At 44.9% G+C, this 23,194-nt stretch overlaps 1 long non-coding RNA gene across 1 annotated transcript in view; it reads left to right on the top strand.

The window, feature by feature from the left end:
• Nucleotides 1–15,002: 15,002 nt before the first annotated feature.
• LOC146079494 (uncharacterized) overlaps nucleotides 15,003–23,194 on the top strand; it is a 28,307-nt gene continuing 20,115 nt past the window's right edge. The window contains exons 1-2 of the long non-coding RNA XR_014474566.1: nucleotides 15,003–15,287; nucleotides 17,245–17,325. This is a non-coding gene — a long non-coding RNA (uncharacterized LOC146079494). The remainder of the gene's footprint in view (nucleotides 15,288–17,244; nucleotides 17,326–23,194) is intronic.

Genomic DNA, 23,194 nt, shown 5'->3' with positions numbered 1-23,194 from the left:
TGCCCGCCACAGTCTTCACCAGCCGCATCCAGGGTGCCACAAGACTAGTGACCCCTGTGTACTTCCCTGCCCACCACCAGAAGCCCACAAGAGAGAGAGAGGAAGAGTATAGCAGCCCCACAGCGAAGGTCTCGCACAGCAGCACCTGGGATAGAAGGTCCCGCACAGCGACACGAAGGAGGAAGGTCCTGTCCAGCAGCACAGCACCCCTGCCCAGCAGCCTCAGACCAGTGGTCCCCTGCAGCAGTGAAAGCCCAGCAGACAGCAGAGCCTGGGTACCAGTGACGATCAGAGGCCGAGACTGGTTGGAACCAGCACCTGCAGCGGCTACAGGTACACTATTGCTCGCTGTTCCCCGACTAGCACACCCTGTTAAGTTGTCGGTCCAGCACCTGATCCAATCGGTTGCCCTGTGTAGCTGATTGCGGCAACGCCTCGGCGCCCGTAATAGCAGTCCCTGGAGGGTACACAGTCCGGGCGAAGATTCCTTGATCCCAGCCAGAGTCAGGACCTCCCAAATCTTACCCATTCCCCATAGTAGCTCCCAGGATTGCCACTGTAGTGGACTTTGTTTGGGACAATCCTGCCACCTAGTGGTTCACGAACCAAATTGCATCCTCCTATAGGATATCCAGGAACAGTAACCAATTACGTTAAGTCCTATGCATAGGCCCCTTATCTGGACTGACCGGTCTTAGTGGTGTAAAGTGTACCCGGGTACTTGAGGTTAGCCAAGTATTATTGTGATCTAATGTGCTAAAGTGTTCATTAATGTAATAATTTGTGGTAAAGGCCACTCCTGTTCGGTGCTATCGCTGTAGCCGGCTGTCAACAGTAGGCCCGTGTGCCCATGTCAGCAGACATTAGTAGTGAATTGGCGAGCTGCGGCGACAGGCCGGGACGGAGCGATTCAGTCGGTCTACGGTACCTCGTCTTTACTTGTGTACCTCTGAGTGTATTAATGTTGTTTGTGCACTATGTTAGGTACATTGTATTTACTGCCTTGTGAGATTTTGAAGGTTCCGTTAAACCGTTATTACGTGAGAGGTTGACGCTTACAGTGGCCGTTTGTAATAAAAGGTCAAGCTAATACTGTTGTCGCTTACTGTGTCATCATCCTGCATCAAGAGAAGACTCCAGACTGAGATCCGTGGGTTCGGGGAAACACGACCCTCACCGCGACCCACAAGGTAAACCCCCTTCAGGTGTCTACACATACAGTGGCGTAACTCCCGGAGGCAATGGAGACATTGGCCGCCGGGCGTTAGCCATTAGGGGGGGCACTGAGGAGCCGGCACCAGGAGCCTGTGACTTCTGCAGTGAGCGGTAACATACCTGCTGCTGCAGTTGTCACAGGAAAGAAGGAGCCAGCACCACAACTATGGGGGCATGATCCGACGCAGGAGTCAGATCAAAGTGAGTGCCGACATAACTGCTGCAGCAGCCGGGTCATGTGTGTAGGGTAGGGATGAAACTGAAAGTAACTACAGTTCCTAGCAGCCCTTGCTGCAGGAAGCTCAGGGCTGCTAGGAGCTTTAACTTACTTTAGTTTCACTTCAGTTCTCCAGCAGCCAGACGAATAGGGGGCTAATAATGTCAACTGCTCACCCTTCCCAGCCTCCCAAAAGTTTTTATGAATCACCCTGCAGGCTTTGAGGAGCAGTCCGAAAAGGGGGCGGGGCTAAACGGCAGGCCCTCCAGCATCATGGTGAGTGTGACAGGAGTGTGCTCTGTATATATTTATCTTTGTACATTACTATTATACTGTATGTGTGCATGGGTGTGACTATATATGTATGTATATAGGTGTTTGACTATGTATATTTGTGAGTGAACGTATGCATTGGTGTATGTATGCTTATGTGTGACTGTGTATGTATGTATGTATGTATGTATGTATGTGTATATATATATATATATATATATATATATATATATATATCAGGGTTGCCGACCCTCCCGGAATTTGCGGGAGTCTCCCGAAAATCGGGTCCTTCCTCCCGGCCCCCGGAAGGGTGGGCAACCCTCCCGGAATCAGGGGGACCCCCACTGAGCCCCCCCCCGATCGCGGCATTTATATGCCGCAATCCGCGGGTCTCAGGGGAGGGGGCGGAGCTAAAACGGCACAATCGTGACGTTTTAGCACCGCCCCCTCCATGGATAACTGTCATTTCGGCTATTTCTTGTAATGGGGGCGGGGCTTAATGACGTCACAGTTAAGCCCCGCCCCCAAAACGAGTAATGCTAGATTCCTCTCCGGGCTTCTCCCGGAGAGGATTTCTTCAAAGTCGGCAACCCTGATATATATATGTGTGTGTTTGTGTGTGTGTGATGTTATGTGTGCATATTGTACACACCGTTGCAGACAGGCTGACGTGGACTGGGCGACAGTGTTTGGTGATGGGGGGGGGGGGAGAACAGAAATCCTAGTTTCAGCTACTACATTCTGGGGGTTGGAGGTGCTGTCTGTAGATTTGGGGGTCACTTATGCTTTGTAAGTGTAGTTGGGGGGGCACTACCATCTTTGCCGCCTCCGGGCACCTGATATGAACTTACGCCACTGCATACATACATACACATACGCGCACACACAATGGGCGGTATTCAATGAGAATACCTGCGAGGTGCAGCGAATCCTTTTTAGGATTCGCTGCACATTCGCCACGTTCCGGAGCCGGCGGGCTCCGGTATTCAACGTGTCAGGGGCTCGCTGCCCCTGACCGGCGAATATGAGCTCCTGCGGTGATTGCCGCAGGGAGCCTGAGGACGGTGCCAGGCAGAGAGATGGTAGTCTCTCTGCCTGCCCCAGAACTTTGTGGGGGGTAGGTGGGCTCCCCGGGTGCCAGGCAGCACAGGCTGCCCCCCGGGGGTGCCAGCAGGGGAGCGTATATTCACTATACCCGATCGTAACGATCGGGTGCAGTGAATATATGAATATGTAATGAGCGGCTCGGCTCCGGCGCCCCCTGCTGGCTGCTGTGTAAAAAAAAATATATATATATATATTTTTTTTTATTAAATATATATTCATGTGCTTACAGCACATGAATAAAAATAGCATGCCCCTCCTCAGAATAAAATTCCTGATTTTTTGACACCAAATGTAAAAAACAAAACACTTTCTTTTAAAAGTTCACATTCCACTTCACCATAAAAAGATAGCGATTGCTACTCGGTGAATCATGGTGAAAAAAACCTTGAAATGTATTCGCCATGTAGTCATTGAATAGGGTGATTCACCGTTTTAGTCAGAAATTCGCCAAACAGCACAAATTCGCCATAAAAACATGGCAAATCAGGCTCATTGAATACCGCCTAATGTCTTCCCCGGCACTCCGGTGTCCCAAATCTGGGTTACCACCTTAGGGGTAAGTCCATTCTATACGGTCACATGAATATAGGCCGCACACATAAGGCTCCAAACTTATTAAGAAAAGTGCTGGTGCAGTTTAATGTATATATATATATATATATATATATATATATATATATATATATATATATCTTATGAAGTGGGGCCAGCTCACACTAACTTGCTACACACTGTAGGGGCTGGAGCTGTATGCAGGTGGAGTAGAGGCCTGGAGGCAGGTGGAGAAAGGCTATGGGGAAGGAGGAGATGAGGTATTATCTCTGTCTTGACAATGCCTATGATGAGCCTACATGGCAGCTGCACTGTGCCCCGCAATCCACTACATTGTCTGTTTGTTTTGTTAAAATATTTGCTCCCCCCATTCTGATACCTATGGAGGCACCATTTTAAAAGAGGAGGGTGAAAAAAATTGGTGCTTCTAAATGACATATTTCACCAATATTGGGGTGCACATAAATCAAAGTCTACAGACTACATAGCTGGTCTAGCTGGGCTGCTTAGGGCTGTAGGGCAGGACACCATGTGGGGTATGCCCAGTGCTGGAGGCACCCCTACAAGCTCAGGCCCAGCTCAGTCTCACTGCAGCTCCAGCCACCATTGGACATCCCACGGAACCCAATAATGTCCTCCATTTATCCATTTACCTGGCTTCATCGGCAGTAAGCTTTCTCCCAGGTTTCACTCACCTAGGAAGAACCACAGCAATGCTCCCAGGATTGCACACAAGGCCATTCTCCCCTACCCATCAAGCTGGCAGCAGCAAGCGATGTGAGCTCTATGTGATAGCCATGCTGTTTCGCAAGATGACTGCAGTGCCAAGCTGTCAGGCTCCTCCGTGGCTGCAGCAACGTCTCCAAGGGGAGAAGTCGCTGAAGAGTAGGACACACTGACTGACTCTGCTGATTAATTTGATATACCATATGTGTATATATGTATGAGACTGATGGGTAAAAGCAGATTCTGTCTATCACCTTCTAGGAGGCAATAGAGAACATACAGCTAAAATCTGATTATTTGCGATGGGCAACATGCCCACTACTCACTTTTAGAACCTTTGGTCAATTTACCAGTCTCTAAATCTACATATGAAGTGCTACAATGTAGCAGCTGAAGTTTTATTTCAAAACAAGTTCCATTGTGTTCCACGTACAGACTCAGTCGCACACAATATACAGTATGTGTCACATATCAAATTAATCAGCACAGTCTCAGAGTTGAATGGGACCTGGAGGTTTACTTGCATTTTGATGCTATATATATATATATATATATATATATATATATATATATATATATATATATATATATATATAAGCAAGTTTATACAATTGCAGTATTACAAAAACAAACAGCAAATGAGGCATTTGCCCTAACATCCAGGACCAATGTATTTATTAAAGCCAACAAAGTGGCCATCATCCCTACTACCATCTGTCGGTCCTGCTACTACCAACTGTGATGTTAGGACCCCCACAACCATTGGAGGGATCAGGGCCCTCACTTCCATCAGAGGTCAGGGTAGGGTAGGGATGAAACTGAAAGTAACTACAGTTCCTAGCAGCCCTTGCTGCAGGAAGCTCAGGGCTGCTAGGAGCTTTAACTTACTTTAGTTTCACTTCAGTTCTCCAGCAGCCAGACGAATAGGGGGCTAATAATGTCAACTGCTCACCCTTCCCAGCCTCCCAAAAGTTTTTATGAATCACCCTGCAGGCTTTGAGGAGCAGTCCGAAAAGGGGGCGGGGCTAAACGGCAGGCCCTCCAGCATCATGGTGAGTGTGACAGGAGTGTGCTCTGTATATATTTATCTTTGTACATTACTATTATACTGTATGTGTGCATGGGTGTGACTATATATGTACATAGGCGTGCGCAGGCCATTTCCTTAGGGGGTGCACCATTAGATGGGCGTGTCCATCACCACCTACTGGGCATGTATATTACAGCCTACTGGGCTGTGCAAACTAAATACAGTAGGTGACTTATTTATGTACATGCATTTTAAATGAATCACCCCCCCCTTCCACGTGGGAATGTGCCCACCAAAATGCCATGCACAGTAATGCCCATTACACATAATGCCACACCATAATGCCCAGATTACACATAATGCTACACATATTAATGGCCCTTCTACATAATGCCACACCCTGTATTTTTGTAAAATAGGGACAATAGGGACAGTGTGTGCCAAAAATTTACACCGTAATGCCTATTACATGTCACACACCCATTACATAGTATAACACATGCCATAATTCCCATACACATTATGCCGCACACCGTAATGCACAATACACATTATGCCACACAGTGATAGTGGCATATGGGTGACAGTGGCGTGTGAGTATCAGTGACATGGGACAGGGTGTTGGAGACAAATATTACCTACCTTAACTGCGCAAAGCAACAGCATCAGCTATCTGGGAGCTCTAGATGGAGCAATCTCCTTCACCCCGTGTCCTGCTCTTTATCACAATGACACATTCCCTCACCCTGCGGCTGGCACTAAATTACACTGAACACTCCCTTACCCTGCAGCCTGCGCTCTATCACACTGATGCTCCCTCACACTGGCGCGCTCCCTCACTCAGCAGCCTGCGCTCTGTCACACTGACGCGTTCCCTCACATGCGGTCTGTGCTCTATCACACACTGATGCACTCTATCACACTGACATGCTTCCTCACCCTGCGGCCTGCACTAAATCACACTGACACTCCGTTACCCTGTGACCTGCGCTTTATCACACTGATGTGTTCCCTCACTCTGCGGCATGCGCTCTGTGACACTGACACATTCTCGTACCCTGCAGCCTGTGCTTTATCAACCTAGCGCTCTCCCTCACTCTGACACACCATGCGGCCTGCAGTCTATCACATTGATGCACTAACTTGCCCTGCAGCCTAACCTTCCCTTTTTTCCACCTAAGCCCCCCCCCCCACAGCCTAACTCTATGTCCCATCTAGTGCCTAAATCCATACCTCCCAACTGTCACGATTCCGTCGGGACAGTCCCGATTTTCGGGTCCTGTCCCGACGTCCCACCCGCGGCAGGCATTGTCCCGCTGCGGGGGGTGGCAGTTGGGAGACCCCCCAATCTAGTAGAATAGACGCTGTGCGCATGCGCACAGCGTCTATTCTCGTATGAAAATGAGGTCGCGGCTAATTAGCATAAGCCGCGCCCTCATTTGCATACGCCCCGCCCCCTTTTCGGGCGCTCGCGCGGCTTCGCGAGGTATGTAAATCTAATCCTCCCTCCTCCAACCTAATGCTAACCCACCTTACATAATTAATTTCACAAGAAAAACACACACACAGTAGTATTCCCTCTACTCACTCTTGTCTGAGGAACAGAGGGTAATCTTCCTGATGGGCATGCCCTGGTCTGAAAGGATGTGGAGCTGCCCCTTCTCTCCCTCCATGATAGCAGCAGCAGCAGCAATGTGAGTGAGCAGGCCAGTAGGGACCTCCGTGTAGCCCCGCCCCTGACTCCCGTGTAACCCCGCCCACTGACTCCTTTGTAACACTGCCCTCCTCCCCTCCGGCTAACAATGCCAAAAGTGCAGTAAGGACCTGCACATCATTATCTTTGCGCTCCCCGCAGCACAGACTCTGCTGCCACTGCTTCCTCTCCAGACAGTGACAGGCTCTGCAAGAGCTGTGTCAGCTGCCAGCCCCTGTAAAATCGTGCGGGGGGGGGGGGGGGGGGGGGGTGCCGATCATTAGGAGGTGCCTGTGCACCCCCGGCACCCCCCGTGCGCACGCCTATGTATATGTATGTGTATATAGGTGTTTGACTATGTATATTTGTGAGTGAACGTATGCATTGGTATATGTATGCTTATGTGTGACTGTGTATGTATGTATGTATGTATGTATGTATGTATGTGTATATATATATATATATATATATGTGTGTGTTTGTGTGTGTGTGATGTTATGTGTGCATATTGTACACACCGTTGCAGACAGGCTGACGTGGACTGGGCGACAGTGTTTGGTGATGGGGGGGGGGGGGGAGAACAGAAATCCTAGTTTCAGCTACTACATTCTGGGGGTTGGAGGTGCTGTCTGTAGATTTGGGGGTCACTTATGCTTTGTAAGTGTAGTTGGGGGGGCACTACCATCTTTGCCGCCTCCGGGCACCTGATATGAACTTACGCCACTGCATACATACATACACATACGCGCACACACAATGGGCGGTATTCAATGAGAATACCTGCGAGGTGCAGCAAATCCTTTTTAGGATTCGCTGCACATTCGCCACGTTCCGGAGCCGGCGGGCTCCGGTATTCAACGTGTCAGGGGCTCGCTGCCCCTGACCGGCGAATATGAGCTCCTGTGGTGATTGCCGCAGGGAGCCTGAGGACGGTGCCAGGCAGAGAGATGGTAGTCTCTCTGCCTGCCCCAGAACTTTGTGGGGGGTAGGTGGGCTCCCCGGGTGCCAGGCAGCACAGGCTGCCCCCCGGGGGTGCCAGCAGGGGAGCGTATATTCACTATACCCGATCGTAACGATCGGGTGCAGTGAATATATGAATATGTAATGAGCGGCTCGGCTCCGGCGCCCCCTGCTGGCTGCTGTGTAAAAAAAAATATATATATATATATATTTTTTTTTTATTAAATATATATTCATGTGCTTACAGCACATGAATAAAAATAGCATGCCCCTCCTCAGAATAAAATTCCTGATTTTTTTACACCAAATGTAAAAAACAAAACACTTTCTTTTAAAAGTTCACATTCCACTTCACCATAAAAAGATAGCGATTGCTACTCGGTGAATCATGGTGAAAAAAACCTTGAAATGTATTCGCCATGTAATCATTGAATAGGGTGATTCACCGTTTTAGTCAGAAATTCGCCAAACAGCACAAATTCGCCATAAAAACATGGCAAATCAGGCTCATTGAATACCGCCCAATGTCTTCCCCGGCACTCCGGTGTCCCAAATCTGGGTTACCACCTTAGGGGTAAGTCCATTCTATACGGTCACATGAATATAGGCCGCACACATAAGGCTCCAAACTTATTAAGAAAAGTGCTGGTGCAGTTTAATGTATATATATATATATATATATATATATATATCTTATGAAGTGGGGCCAGCTCACACTAACTTGCTACACACTGTAGGGGCTGGAGCTGTATGCAGGTGGAGTAGAGGCCTGGAGGCAGGTGGAGAAAGGCTATGGGGAAGGAGGAGATGAGGTATTATCTCTGTCTTGACAATGCCTATGATAAGCCTACATGGCAGCTGCACTGTGCCCCGCAATCCACTACATTGTCTGTTTGTTTTGTTAAAATATTTGCTCCCCCCATTCTGATACCTATGGAGGCACCATTTTAAAAGAGGAGGGTGAAAAAAATTGGTGCTTCTAAATGACATATTTCACCAATATTGGGGTGCACATAAATCAAAGTCTACAGACTACATAGCTGGTCTAGCTGGGCTGCTTAGGGCTGTAGGGCAGGACACCATGTGGGGTATGCCCAGTGCTGGAGGCACCCCTACAAGCTCAGGCCCAGCTCAGTCTCACTGCAGCTCCAGCCACCATTGGACATCCCACGGAGCCCAATAATGTCCTCCATTTATCCATTTACCTGGCTTCATCGGCAGTAAGCTTTCTCCCAGGTTTCACTCACCTAGGAAGAACCACAGCAATGCTCCCAGGATTGCACACAAGGCCATTCTCCCCTACCCATCAAGCTGGCAGCAGCAAGCGATGTGAGCTCTATGTGATAGCCATGCTGTTTCGCAAGATGACTGCAGTGCCAAGCTGTCAGGCTCCTCCGTGGCTGCAGCAACGTCTCCAAGGGGAGAAGTCGCTGCAGAGTAGGACACACTGACTGACTCTGCTGATTAATTTGATATACCATATGTGTATATATGTATGAGACTGATGGGTAAAAGCAGATTCTGTCTATCACCTTCTAGGAGGCAATAGAGAACATACAGCTAAAATCTGATTATTTGCGATGGGCAACATGCCCACTACTCACTTTTAGAACCTTTGGTCAATTTACCAGTCTCTAAATCTACATATGAAGTGCTACAATGTAGCAGCTGAAGTTTTATTTCAAAACAAGTTCCATTGTGTTCCACGTACAGACTCAGTCGCACACAATATACAGTATGTGTCACATATCAAATTAATCAGCACAGTCTCAGAGTTGAATGGAACCTGGAGGTTTACTTGCATTTTGATGCTATATATAGCATCAGAGTATATATATATATAAGCAAGTTTATACAATTGCAGTATTACAAAAACAAACAGCAAATGAGGCATTTGCCCTAACATCCAGGACCAATGTATTTATTAAAGCCAACAAAGTGGCCATCATCCCTACTACCATCTGTCGGTCCTGCTACTACCAACTGTGATGTTAGGACCCCCACAACCATTGGAGGGATCAGGGCCCTCACTTCCATCAGAGGTCAGCACCCAATGACTCTCATTGGTATATTGGCTCCCATAACCATCAGAGAAACCAGCAGACTCATAAACCCCAGAAGGACCACTGGCCACCAGATAGACCAGTGCCTTCAAAGACCATCACATGGACCAGTATCTCCACTACCACCAGAGAGGCCCCATAACTATTGGAGTGGTATTCTGGTGCTAGCTCCCTATTTCTGAAGAAATTACGGGAAATGCGTTATTGGTGCCATATATCCTAACAGATTGCCAGCGGCTATGTATTTGTAGAAGATAGCCAAAATTCTGGCAGTGTATCAGTTTTTGCTGTCTTCTGCTCAAGTGCTGATGCCGTACTTTCTGGATGCCTTCTGAACATATGCACACAGGTCTCCGTCTTAAATAGCCTTTGATTACATGAGACACAAGAGTTCAATAACTGGCAAAGTAAGTTTTTTATTTCTTTTTTAGTAGAGGGATCCTTGTTTCCCATTAGTTCCATTAATTGAAACATGTATATATAGAAATTGGCACAGGTAGTTTTTCTACAAATTCGCCATAACAGGAGCTGGTTATATTGCAGTGGCCTGGATCTATATTGCAGGGGCCTGTGTACTTAGCCTTAGTGAGAGATAAAGTGAACGGAGATAAAGTACCAGCCTAAGTCTTTTTTCTAACACAACCTGTAATATGGCAGTTAGGAGCTGATTGGTTGGTACTTTATCTCCGTTAACTTTATCTCCTTGAAGGCTTAGTATATAGACCCCTTGGTAGTGTATCTCTCTATGCTTTATTTCTCTCCAAGGTTTAGTACATCTGCCACTGCAGGCTTCTACATGTGGGAACAGAACTATTTTGTTGTGGGTGGTTTCATAGACGATAGAGATCTATATAATGAAATCATTTCTTCAAGCTACTGTATATTATATTGGAATAACATGGAAGTGCCTTCTTCTGTTGCACTTTTAATTAATAACTAATAATAATAATAATTGTATTTATATAACGCTTGTCTCTTTCTCCAATAGGACTCAAGGTGCATAACTGAGGTCTGACAGCCACCGCATGTACTACATATGTTTATAAGCTTCTTTTACTACTATGCTTTAACCATCTTATTAAGTTTTTACCCTATGTCTCTAGTGGAGATAGAAAAATGTTTTTGTTGATGGGCTATCAGCAGGAGGAAGAACAGCAGGCACCATACACATCTGTTCTTATGTAACCCTTCGCCGGTAGGGAACCAGGGCAACATACAGGACAGCCGAGATTAAGACACTTGTTATATGACCTCACTCAAATCTGGCACCTTCTGACAGACCACCCTTGAGAGAAAAAGGTCTTTGGAGGGCTTACAAAATAACTTAAGAGCAGAGTTCTAAAGAATTTGTTAACCCAGATGTAACATGGCCTTGATATCTATCCCTTATGTTAAGTCTCTATAGATGTAGAAGTATTTTTAGATAGAGCACAGTGTTTCCTAGAAGAACCCATGACTACTTATAAGGCTGCATTAATGAGGGCTAATCCATGTTATGCTAATATCTACAATTTAGCAGTATGGATCTGCCCGGACATGGTTTATACCTTATGCCAATAGGAGAACCCATCCATTTATGCCAAATATCGGCATGTATCTGCATGCGGCCGATACGCCCACTGGCGGTTATTTTGGTTCACTCTTTCTAATAAATTCCTTCTTAGATGGACAAAACCATGTGCACTGCAGGTGGGGCAGATGTTACTTGTGCAGAGAGAATTAGATTTGGGTGGGGTTTTACTTCAAAGTGTGATCTATATTGCAGTGTAAAAATAAAGCAGTCAGTATTTTCCCTGCACAGAAACAAAATAACTCACCCAAATCTAATTCTCTCTGCACAAGTTACATCTGCCCCCCTGCAGTGCACATGATTTTGTCCATCTAAGAAGGAATTTGTCAGAAGGAGTGAACCAGAATAACCCCCACTGTCCACAGATGTTATTATTAGTATTGGGACTTATATACTCCCTATGGTAACTGAAAAAGATCTGTCTGGAACAGGTGCCCCATCTCTACCTGGACACCTAAAATTAGCATGGTCACCTAAAATTAGCATGGACACCTAAAATTAGTATTAGCAAGAACATTGAACAACGCATCCCACCCTGCAAATAACCTGTTCAGGAGGCGTCCGGTAGATGGTTCAGCTTAAGGCCTACAAGGACTACTAGGCACAGGAAACAGTTTTTTCCCCTAGGCAGCATTCCTAGTCAATTCCTCACTAGCGTAACCCGCACCCCCTGACCACAAGCCAATTATAAGTGCTCCATCCCCATTTTGCGCAAAGTATACACTGTATTATACTGTATTGTACTATACTGTATATATTGTATTGTTCTGTTTGTCACAACGAGCTGTAGTTATTGGAAACAAATTCCTGTGTATTATACTGCTTTCACATTGCAGAAATGGGTAATGACACGGTATTCTTAAATGGGACTTTAAAACTGGTCAGAGCCTTGAGACCTTTCACATTGCAGGTGAAAACCGTTTTAAAAATCATTTAATACCATTCAAACATTCAACCCGTTTAACCCCCAAGGGACACCTTTCAAGCCATTTAAATAGAGCTGTTCAAATTGCCAAAAAAAACGGCTTTAAAACGTGTAGGACTCTGCTTTTTAACCGTGTTGAAATACCGGTTAACTTTAACCGGTAAATTAACTCTGGCACTTTCACATTGCAGCCTTAAATGTTTTAAAATGGAAAAAAACGGCAATATACCGTTTTAAAAGTGCGATGTGAAAGGGGTATTATGCATGTTGTATTGATGCACCTGGCAATAAACTGATTCTGAAGTCTTCCTGCCTCCCTATGACACTCCTTCAGCACATAGTAGTTCTGTGCATGTTTATGGCAGCCGCACAGAAACATCCACAACGCAGGCAGGTTAGTGCACCCATACTACCAGTCTGTGTGCATATACAGTACATAGTACAGTACATGGCGAATTCCCTGGAATTGTCAACTTTTGAACTTGTCTGACTCAGGATAAGGCACTATTGGGGTGATTCTGGTTGACTAGGAAAGTTGCGAAATTCGCAGCTTTGCAGGTCCTCTAAATGCCTCCCGGCGCCCGCACGAATGCCCGTCCCCCTCTGCGAATAATCAATTTGCCGTTGCTGCTCACACAATGCGGCTGCACATGCGCGTAAATGTTTATGCACGTGCACAGTCAAAAAACATTGCTCTCCTTTGAACGCGCAGGGGAGCGAGCAGACCAGAATAAACCCTAAATTATATTTATTCCAAATGAGAATGTAAAAGTTTATACTGTACACACAAACACCAGATGGAGGCCATTGGGACTGTTATTGTTCTATGGGTTTTCTCCCTCTGTGGGAATTTGTGGACACACCGTACAGTTCCCCTTACAGATTAGTATATAATGTCCTTTGTGGTCCTAGAAACTATTTCCCAGTGTTTGTTTGTGGCAAACATTAAGGCCCTTATTCTGATCGGTGCGGCCGGAGCCGATTATGCGGCCAGGACCGTGCGTGCGAAACCCCTCCTCCATACGGATCGCCAACTCCGTCCGTATGCGGTAAGAAGCTGTCCGAACGGACCGCACGTGTATTTTTCACGGAATACGCCTCCTCCATCTAAGGGAACCTCCCCCATCATTCGATGGTCGCAGACCATCGAATGCAGGACCGAGTGCTCCACCAGCACCCGCAACCTCAGACCACACGGACATTTTTCCGTGCAAAAGCAGAGATCTGGGCGGGCAGCTTACATCCGGCGATGTCATATGTCCGCCCCCTACACGTGCGTCACGGCCGCATTATATGGTATATGCATATGGTAATGAGCCCAAATAGCCCTTCACGCCCCTCTCCACCCCCTTTTCGGAGTGTTCACATATCATGCGGAATTTGGCCAAACGCCCCGCTCGCACATGCGCAGAGACGCCTCTGCACATGCGCAGACACAAAACATCGGCGGCCCGAACGCACGCGGATATATCCGCACCGATCAGAATAAGGGCCTAAGTCCTCATCACTCCAAATTTCATCATCCTCTTTGTATTATTATCATCATTGTAAGTCTAAAAATACATTAGGGTTAAGCAAAACCAGCCAATTATAAATACCTAAAGCTGCATCTGAAGTGTCTACGCTTCGGCCCTCAGTAGAAATTATGTGGCATCACTGGTCCTGTCTCTTTGTATAAACCAATTTGCACTTTGCCCAGAGCATTCCATTACTGGAAGGTTTTAATTCACAGTCAATTTCACTTATTATAATAATGATTTAAGATAAAGAAGCACCACCCATCTAGGCAATGATCAACAGAACAGAAAGCTTACTATAGATATCAGAATCAGAATCACTTGGATTGCTTTGCAACAGCCAGTTAGGTACAGTTAAACAGTGACAGATATGCAAACACATAGAGTCATAGGCTAGAAGTACCCTGGGAGATATAGACGCAGGGAACACATACAGTACCTGCAAAGCAGCACAGTGCCTAGGCAGCCATCAGCGGAACCACTGGTCATTGCAGCAGCCAGGCAGGTACCAGTATAAGCAGAGACAGTACAGTTATCATACAGGGAACACATACCCGCCGAGCTGCACAGCGCCTAGGCAGCCATCAGCGGCGCCACTGGTCATTGCAGCAGCCAGGAAGGTAACAGTAGGAACAAAGACAACACAGTTACAGCAGAGACAGTACAGTTATCACACAGGAGATATGGGGTCACATATGGCTGAGAGCCTATATATATATATATATATATATATATATATATATATATATATATATATATAGGCAAAGGAATGTTCAGGTTTCCAAGTATATTACTGTAAAAAGGCTCCCCAGCTACATCCAACCTAATCACTTTTAATGCTGGACTGATTACATAAATCCTGTGCTTTCTACAAGGGATTAAGAGAAAAACAGTTTGTCTGCCATTTGTCATGTAATTGTAGAAATGAACATTTTTGCACTATACTGTAAACCATGCATGTGCCAGAAATGTACTGCATATTCTGCATAGCTCCTGTGACATTTCTGTCACATATGTAAATAGCCAGATTTTTTATGTAGCGGGTAGGAGAGACTAGGAGAGAACTCGCCCCCAGAGTTGTGCAATGTTTTATTTATAGTTCTTGAAATACAAACAGAGCCAGCAAACACCCAATAAATTGCCTCCCTCGCACTATTTCCAGCGGCATGACAAGTTATTTTAAGTACACTGTGTGACGTGACTAATTAGTTAAAGCCTATTAATTGGAAATTGGTGTTGCCCTAATGGAACACGACAAGTCAGGAACCTTCTTGGGGGAATTCTGTTACGGGAAGGCCTATTGATTTTCCTCACAGTTTAATATGATTGGATAGATGGCAGAAACATAAGTTACTCATTTTCCCATGGGCTCCTTTGAATTCGCATATGGAGAACATCTGTGTTTGGAAAGCTGAAGCTACATTGTTTTCATGCTTGAGGTCAGTATCAAAGAATATGAATACGTTTAGGGAAAAATAGCTCTGGTAGAAACATGATTTTGTTAAACATTTTATACTCAAAGATCATTGGAGTAAAAAGTGTGAAGCGATTGTTAAGGTACTGTATGGCTTCAAAGTATCAAATTCATTTTAACAGGTCAACAAAATGTGTCAGGGGTAAAGTTACTAAGATGGGAGTTCTATTGAAGATAGAACTCCCATTCTACCAACGAAAACCAATCAGATTGTACCTCTTATTTATTTATTAAGCACCTTCTAAAAGATAATATAATCTGATTGGTTGCTATGGGCAACATCCCATCTTAGTAAATTTACCCCATAAAGCATACTGTAGGCCATAAAGCACAATCAATTTTGTTTCTTAATCAATCATTTTGAATGCAAATTTTGCACTTTTTATTATGCCTATCTGGATCTGCGTTGGGCAACCTGATACATTTAGGGTTTTATGCAAACCCTTGACCTATTCCTAGGACTGCAAATTATGTTTTGTATTTACATTTGTTTTTCGATTAATACTGTTCCTGCCATTATTTGCTGTCTCTATTGTTTTGATAATTTCATTGCTATGAATTGGTGGTGTATAGAAGTGTAAATACGGTACTTGTTTCCTATCTGGGCGCCCACTAAGTTAATTGAGCACCATGCTATTCTCCGTAGTGAAATCTGATCGCATCGCATCGTACACATACACGATATTGAACGATGCGATGCGATCCGATTCGATTTCCCATAGGAAACAATGTTAAATGGCTCAATTTAGCCAAATTATCATAGGAACAATAGTAAATGGGCCAAAAACACCCCTGAACATTGAAATGTCCCCCCAAAAGTAGTTGACGCCACCCCGCCATCAACGTGAACCCGAAGCGTGGCGAGCGCAGCGAGCCCGCGAGGGGCGGCGGTACGCGTCCTCCGACCTTTTCATGCCCTACTATCCACTAGGGCGTGGAGTGAGAATAGAATAGTGTGGCGAGCGCAGCGAGCCACCGAGCCCGAAGCGTGGCGAGCGCAGCGAGCCCCGCGAGGGGACGCGGATACCTTCACAGGTAAACGCGTCCCTTTGCGGGCTTTCCAGGTGTCCGCGTCGCCATGGACACCTGGGAAGCCCGCGAGGGGACGCGTATAACTGTGAAGGTATCCGCGTCCCCTCGCGGGGCTCGCTGCGCTCGCCACGCTTCGGGCTCGGTGGCTCGCTGCGCTCGCCACACTATTCTATTCTCACTCCACGCCCTAGTGGATAGTAGGGCATGAAAAGGTCGGAGGACGCGTACCGCCGCCCCTCGCGGGCTCGCTGCGCTCGCCACGCTTCGGGTTCACGTTGATGGCGGGGTGGCGTCAACTACTTTTGGGGGGACATTTCAATGTTCAGGGGTGTTTTTGGCCCATTTACTATTGTTCCTATGATAATTTGGCTAAATTGAGCCATTTAACATTGTTTCCTATGGGAAATCGGATCGCATCGCATCGCATCGTTCAATATCGTGTATGTATACGATGCGATGCGATCCGATTTCAGTACGGTGCCGTACGTAGAAAACCTGGGCGCCCAGATAGGAAACAAGTACCGTAAATACCATATGTGTGCAGCGGGAAGTCGTCACAGGAGTTAGCTTGCAATCAGACAGGATGTGTCTTATAAACCTATAACTTCTTTACATAGAACTGGGTTACAGGATCAATATAAGATGACAAAACATCAGTTTTTGCTAAAGATGTGCAGATCCGGATTTACCCGGATCTCAAAACGGGATTTTATTGGCTATCCAGCTCAGCTGTCACATGTTTTCGAGCAAAAACACGTGACAGCATATAGCCATTAAGATCCCTTTTGAGATCCGGGTAAATCCGGATCTGCACATCTTTTTGCTAACAACTTCTTTAACACAACATGTCTGGAATAGGTGCTCCTAACATTTTTTGCTTTCAACAACAGAACGGGAAGTGCAAGTAAGATACAGAAATATACAGCAGACAAAAAACACACATATCTGAATATGTCGACATGTGCTCCAACGTAAGTACATGCACAGAAATAAGCACACATTTCTGGTCATCCCTGGTATAAGGTATGATCTATTATTTACCATCTAATTAGTGTATACCAGTTCCACACTATGGGGGTTATTCAGGTTGATTCGCAAGGCTGCGAATTCGCAGCCTTGCGAGTCCACCAAACCCCGCCCGGCGAACGCACGCCCCCCCGCCGCCCCAGCAAAGTGCGGCTTCGCCCACACAGCAGAAAATGGATGTTTTGCATAAACATCCATTCGCTTTGCTGGGGTGTCCGCCCACATCATTCGATGGTCACCGACCATCGAATGATGTTTAGCGTTCACGCATATATAAGTGACTTTTCAGTTGCGTATATATGCGTGCACGCTGGCGTGGATAAGGCCGGGCAGCTGACATCCGGTGATGTCAGCCACCCGCGTCACTGCCTCATTTCCATGAGAACACCCAGCGTTCTCATGGGAACGCCCATGGAACGCTGGGCATTCCCATATGGTAATGGGGCAGCCCGGCACTCCCCGCCCATCTCCGCCCCCCCCTCGCTGCCATGGGTGCGTGTACCCGGCGACCTGAAAGGTCGCCGTGAGTGCACGCACCATATGCCTGCACATGCGCATATACCCGTCTGCGCATGCGCAGATGGGCAACATCGGAACTGCGTGCAAATGCACGCAGATCTGAATAAGGCCCTATGTCTAAACCTGAAACCCGGGTCACCACTACCACCCTCCAAATGGTGCTCAAGAAGCTTTTTATTTCCATCATGATGTATTTTATGTATTTTTGTGTGTTCTATTCAAAACATAAATTTTGAAATAAATGGCGGTACTATGTGCAAAGATACCTTTTGAGGAGTGTCCACACCGTTGATATCATAAGTTTGGGTACGCACCTCTAATTTCAACATAAAGAAACCTTTATGTGTGTCCTATACCTTATAATATTGCCTAACAACACTTATTTATTTGAGAAAATACAACACTACACATTGGTTGTATAGATTTTTTGATTTCATAATTGAAAATTCCATCACCGAGTACTCAAGGCAAAGGAAAAAGCCTGTGGCATAGAGATTCAAGATAAGTATACACCATCATCATTACAATCTCTCAGGGCCTTTTCTTCATATACCCCCATCCACTTTTTATTGTATGTTATTCTGGAATCAAAGGGATTGATTCATGGGTATTAGGAAGGCAACAGAGCTTAAGGAGTGACCCATTTTTCTCTAAACCCCCCGAGAAACTCTGTAGACTCTAGAGAATGTTGGGCATAAAGGTCCCAAGAGTTCAGTAGTGTCTGATATTCAAAGTACCCCACTTGCATCAGCAATCAATCTCATAAAAGTCGGATGCGACATCGCATTGTGACATTGCATCGCATCTGATCGCACCATATCTGTGCAATACTGGGGTTATCACTTTAGGAGCATTTATCTATATAATAAGTTGAAGAGTGTGTGTGCGTGCCTGTCGCATTGCAGACACACCGTGGCACTCAGAGCCACCAAATTCAGCAACAAGATACCTCTGGATCCAGTGGTGTGCACCTTAAAGCCGTTTTTGGGAAATTTCACTTAGAAATTTAAAAACCACAAAGTTTTAATTTGCCTTCATTGATGATCTGAGGAAAAGATTGACGATCTGGGAAACCGTTGGCGAAGGAACAACTCCACACCTGATTTCATTGCTGTCATTGAGTATGAATGACACATTCTAACATTATGGTGAAGGCTTTAAACCAGGCATGTCCAACGTTGGCCCTCCAGATGTTGTGAAACTATACATCCCAGCAGGCTTTGCAATAGTTTTAGCATTCGTTAATAGCAAAACTGTGGCAAAGCATGCTGGGATGTGTAGTTTCACAACATCTGGAGGGCCAACGTTGGACATGCCTGCTTTAAACAATTAGGAATAATTAAGGCTATACATAGACCACACATCACACACACGTACATATTGTACACGCACACACACAGTGCACCACATATGCACACATAGTGCACAACACACACATATATACGACATATATACGACATATATACGACAGATACACACAACAAAACACACACATAAAACACCACATGCAGTATAACACAAACCCATATACACTACAACACACACCCAAAAATAGTACAACAAACACATAGAACACACACACTTAAACATTGCCAGGATATGCACAGTACACTACACACACATATATACGTAGCGCACCTTACAAACTTACACATTAGGCAGATACACATGACACAACACACACACATAACACACCACTCACAGTACAACACACACCCACATTCACTACAACACACAGAACACACGCACTTAAACATTGCACAGATACACACACATTTATACGTAGCACACCTTATGCACTTACACATTGGGCAGATACACACAACACACACACACACATAACATACCTCTAACAGCACAACACACACCCACATTCACCACACACACCCAAAAAGCAGTACCACACATAAAAAAACACACTTAAACATTCCACAGATACACAAAGACACAACACACACATACTGTATATACATAGCACACCTCACACACTTACGCATTGGACAGATACATACAACACAACACACACAACCACATACACTACAACACACACACACAAAAACAGTACAACAAACACACAGAACACATAAAAAAATAATTGCATCATAGCATACCCTCTGTCACAAACCCCAGTAAACATCCCCGTTTAAGACCGCGGTCTTTACTTTCCCGATGGTCCGCACTGCGGTTAAGGTCTCTGGTTGGCGCTGCTGCCTGGCGCGATGTCCATTGCATGCCCTCGGGTAGCCGGTGTTGTGCCTTGTCACCGACACACTGACATGCCGGCTCCAGGCGGCATGGGCGCCGCTATGACACTTCTGCTCACCTGACCAGGTTGACCAATCTCGCTGACCATCAGCCTGACCCCTGACCTACACACCTGTGCAGTAATCAAGGTGTGTCTGTCCTTTCCCCAGTATTGATTGGTGCCACGCCCGGCAGCCAATCACAGACAGGCAAGGGGGATATAGCTCAGGCCTGAGCATTACCTCGTAGTCCTGTACAATTGCTTTACCTGCAAACACATTCTAACATTATGGTGGAATCTTTAACAAATTACAATCTTAGGTCTTTGGCACAGCATACTGTAAGATTTTGAAAATAAAAAAACCCAAAGGTTTTCCCAGGCAACGCCGGGCGGGTCAGCTATATATATGTAGCGATCCCTGGTATCCGGCACTCCTCGTCGCTGTATAAAAAGTTTGACTGCTTTGGTACCTTCCCAGGTGCAGGATCTCTCCTGCCCGATAATGTATGTGCAAAAAACAGGCGGCACTCAGATAGAATCCAAAACCAACGTTTCACCAACAAGCCTTGCTTGAGAAAGGGTCGCAGCCCCGAAACGTTGCCGTCACATGTACTATTAAACCCACAGTTTGGTTTTGGTTTCTATCTGAGTGCCGCCCGTTTTTTGCACACATATATATATATTTAACAAATGTACTACATATATTATGACAATAATATTTGATCCATCTGAAATTTTGTGTGTGTTTTGTTTTCTTTGCACTGCATCATACAGTGGGTCTAGAAAATAGGTGTGCAACTGCGCTGCTGACAGTTTAATGGATAGATTTAGACACTCTTTTGCAAGACAACTGTGCAGAGAAAATGAATGGAGGACACACTGCTTAAATGGTATTAATTTTATATATAAAAGATAGAAGATCACGTAGTACACAGTATAAAAATAATTACATATATAGAAATAAGCAAAACTAAAAAAATAAAAACATATAATTGGATGAGATCAATAATAAAGTAATAAACAATATAATGGGCTTGTTTGAACTAGAGACCATATAATATGGCTTTTTAAATGTAAAAACTAGACGTCTAGTTTGGGCGCTCCGCTTTCACATGGATTTATATAGCAGCAATTTCTGGAAGTCCAAAACAGTTTATTGTGCTGTAGTGAATATATTCGATAAATATATTTTTTATTTTTTAACTTTAAAATCCCTATTGATTATTGAAACACTCTGATTGCTGACCACTGTGCAGAAATGAATGATTTTAGAAGCTATAATGAACGGAAAAATCGCAGAGAATGTTACCTATCCTCGTTTAACTCTACCCAGAAGGGGGAGGAGCAGCTGCCGAGTGCCCCGTCCAACATGAGCAAGCTATTCTATAATCTTGAAGATTTATTGAAGGATGAAATGAGAAACTGGTGGGACAGTGTGTCCCTACAAAAATACATCGATGCAAAAATAATCCCGAGAGGATTAAGATTGTCAAAGCATTTATCTATTAATGATCAACCTGAACTGCTTGCTAGGTGGACTGAGGCACTGGACAACTGCTCATATACATTAATGAAATTACTGATAAAATATCGTGAGGAGATGGTAGAAAAAACTATAACTAAAATTGAGAAAGTCAAGGATGAACTGATGATATTCAGGGACAATCCGGCCTTTAAAGAAAAGGACGAACAGATTAACAATAGAGTTGAGAGATTTGAAAGGGAGCTACTAACAAATAAAAAAAGGAAATGGGAACGAGATGATAATGACTATAAAAAAGATATTGTCAGGACCTATCATAAAAGAAATGTAAATGAATACACTGAGGAGAATCATCAAATAAGTAGACCCCGCAATAATTTTAGACAACGCAAATCTTCTTATAGAGATAGATCATATAGAAACTATAGAGAAAGGATAGACTCCTCAAATATAGAACCCAGATTGTACAAAACACAATACAGAGATAGAAGAAGATCCCCATCCCCACGCCCTACCCTAAATAAAACATCAGGGGCTAGATACCAGAATGAACAGGTTTTTCAGCCACGCACATGGCAAGACCCCAATCGATATGCCCATCTCCCTCATCATACACCAAAAAGATACAGAGAAGGAGAGGGAGACGAGGAGGACGCAAAAGAACAAAGAAAACCCCGCCTAAAATAGACACCACTGGTATTTTCAACCTAACGACCCACCAACTAACAGACCCCCAAAAAACATTATTATGCAAGGGCTTGAACTTTGCACCTCAACAAAATCCTAATGTGTTCGACCTTTTTATTGACCTTAATAGATTTACTAGAGACTTATGCAGGAAACGCTACTTTGCTACTAAAGACCTTGTAAGAACCAACCAGACAAATGATTGTGTCCCAATAATTCTTGATGAAACCGATTTTGACGGTTTATCAACATTAGAATCCCTCTTGGATGAAAATAACCCAACTGAATTAGAAACCTTTAATGTAAATACAACAAAAAATTCCAATACAAAACCTCTATTTAAGAAAAAATCTAATTTCTTCCCACTTGAACAAAAAAGCCCAGCGATTACTGTATTTTATAATAAAACACTCCAAGATTTCAAAGAATTGTGCTCTCAAACAGATAAATATACTAAGAAAGCAACTAGGAATAAATTTTCTAGCCCGTATGTCTCGCCAGCTGATAACTTAACTAAAAATGAACGCCTTGCACTGAAAAATTTAAAAGAGGATTTATCCCTCGTAGTAAAACAGGCCGATAAAGGGGGGGGGGTTGTAATAATGGACCGAGAGGCCTATATAGCGGAGGCACATAGGCAACTACATGACCCTATCTATTACACCCAATTGTCCAACAACCCCTCAATTACCTACCAGGCACAATTCAAACAATTTCTTGATAAAGCGGTTCTGGAGAATGCAATATCCAGGGAGGAATCCCAATTTTTATTTCCCTATCACCCAGTCACACCCACTTTTTATTTTCTACCTAAAATTCACAAAAACCTCACCACACCACCAGGGCGTCCTATAATTTCGGGTGTGGGTTCTCTTACCTC

This window comes from Crinia signifera, chromosome 5 (assembly GCF_055691185.1).
Source record: "Crinia signifera chromosome 5, ASM5569118v1, whole genome shotgun sequence".
NCBI lineage: Eukaryota > Metazoa > Chordata > Amphibia > Anura > Myobatrachidae > Crinia > Crinia signifera.
The sequence above is the reverse complement of the archived record's forward strand: the minus strand, read 5'-3'. Positions and strand labels throughout refer to the sequence as shown.